Source organism: Humulus lupulus, chromosome 3, assembly GCF_963169125.1.
Source record: "Humulus lupulus chromosome 3, drHumLupu1.1, whole genome shotgun sequence".
Taxonomy (NCBI): Eukaryota; Viridiplantae; Streptophyta; class Magnoliopsida; order Rosales; family Cannabaceae; genus Humulus; species Humulus lupulus.
The window spans coordinates 274212493-274215083 of NC_084795.1; positions in this window are offsets into that span (position 1 = coordinate 274212493).

The window sequence follows — 2591 nt, forward strand, 5'->3', positions numbered from 1 at the left end:
GGGGTACTAAATGCCCCAGAGAAGACAACGACGATATGGGGAGATTCCCTGAGGATGGTTGAGGATATTGATTACTTTTTCAAGTATCCATGGGGAAGTTGTCATTTAAGAAGGTTAGCAAAGGAGTTCAGAAGGACATGAAGAAGCAATTGAAACACTACGAGGAGAAGAAGAAAGAGGGGTCAAACAAAAAACAGAAGGAGGCGAAGTATAGTTTTAATTGTTATGCACCCGCGCTTCTTTACGGGGCTTTTGAGGCCATGCCTTCTCTCGGGAGTAAGTTCGGTGAGAACAGTGGGAATTAGATTCCGAGGATGCTTAGCTGGGCTACGAAGACTGATATCACTATTTCGACAGCACTGTTGGTTCCTATATTCGCCAACCGTCGAGTAAGTTCCATTTTATCTTGTTAAATGTCACAGATTAATTGATTAATGATTTATTTTATTAAAGTTTTCCTGACACATGTTATTCAACCATGCAGTGGTATTTCCCATGCTAAAGCCACGTCCCGGTGAGGTAGTCTACTACAATAGCCTCCCAGAAGTTGATTCCAAGTTATTCCCTGAGATGGAATCAATTGTGGGGGAGGCTGGGACTGCAGTGGAGGAAGTAGTGGTACCTGAGAAGGAGGCAGAGAAGCTGGCAAAAGTTGCAAAGGAAGCCTCCATTTTTTATGAGGATGTCCCGAGGGTTGAGGAGGGCACTTCACAGGCCTGTGCAGCTTCATCTAGTCAGGTTGCCCAGCCTGATTATGAGCAATTGATGCAGAGGCTCAAGAAGGTTGAGGAGAGCAAGGCAACCTTACTACAGAATTAGACCACGATCATGGCTCAATTGGCGCAGCTGCTTTCACTGGTCACAGGTCGATCCAGCGACGTAAAATCAGATACAGAGTCTGATATCTTGCCTGCAGACTACGAGCGCGGTGATCAACCCTCCACTCCACAGGCCCAGACATTTGTAGTTGCCAGTGATGCTGACAGTCCCAGTGTACGAGTACTACAGCCCGAGGAGGCAGCTGGCCTTGAAGTTGTCAGGAAGAAACGCAGGGCCAAGCGTTTTGATGACTTCACTGACCCAACAAAGAAGATCAGACTAGATAAACAGGGTGTACGCCCTGGTTTTCCCACGGGCTGTTAGCGAGCTGAGGTACGGCCTAATCATATCTACCACGTGAACATCCCCAAGACCGGAGCTGCCATAGAAGGTTCCTACCTCCTCAGCTCGAGGTGTCCTAAGGGTTCGCCAAGATTAGACTGAGTTTGGATTCTGAAGGCCACAGGTCGAGGGAAGCATCCAGCTCGTGGAGGCTGTGACCTTTTATGAAGTCATGCTGTGACCTTTTATAAAGTCAACCACGCAAGGTAAACGTGCATATATCAGACATCACGTGTCTGATATATCCCTAACTTCTCGGACACGCAGCATGAACGTGCGCATTCAGACACCCACGACTGGGTTGGGCCGTGCGGCCCATTATCCCCCTTACCTATTGATTAGACCACACTTCATGTGTCAGGTTTTAGGAATTAATCATGAATGTCACAGAGTTGACATGATAGGTAAGAAGGTCACGGGATGACCTTCTTACCAACTCCCAGGTGCCCTCTCCTATAAATATGGAGACCCTGGGAGTTGCAAAGGGTTGGATTCTATTGTGTAAGAAATACCCTGTAAAAGAATACCAAGCATATAGCAATAATATTGACTGGTGGAGTAGAAGGATTTTAACCTTTGAACCACCTAAAAACGTAATTGTGTCACCACCCCATTCCTAAAAAGATCATTTATCTATTTCGGTTCAACATAAGCACTAATCCCTTCCTCTTATTTTCTTAATTACCTGTTGGCGAAGAACCGCATCAACACAGGGGCTAATTGCTGAACCACTGAAGAAGTGTGACCCACAGCAGGAGAAGAGCTTCCATAAGTGGATCATCGGGAAGATTGACAACAAGAGAGACCGGAACGTCTATACTGGGACGCACGATGTGGCATGGTTCTTGCAGTTGCACACAGTCCAGACTTGGCTTTGGGATTTGGTATGTAAATTACATTCATGTTTTCAATTCAATCTTAAAATATATTGATGGTACTAACAAATTTTCATGTTTTTTCAGCATATTGATGCCGCTTTGCACATGCTACGCCGCCGACGCCACTTTTACCATGCTGCATTTCGGCAGGATGTTGTGATCATGAACACCACCTTCCCTCAAGTGTGCCTAGGTCGTTGGAATCATTTCAGAGAGACCAGCGCTAAGTATACATGGGACGACGATGTGATGAGAATGTTGAAGGGTGATGATAATCAATTCTTTGTATCATGGCAAAATGTGAGTGAAGTATATTTTGCCTTGCACGTCGAGAAAGCCGCACATTGGATCGCCATTGAAGTCTCCATTCCAACGTGGTGCATCAACATTTATGATTCCAACCATAGCGTGCTCAATCCCACTCTGATGGAGGAAGTGATCAAGCCTTGGTGCTTATTGTTGCCTTCATTGTTATGGTGTTCTGGCATGTTTGACGACCATGAGGACCTCTAGGTATATCCTGAGCAAAATGCAAAGCCTTTTTCATTTTGT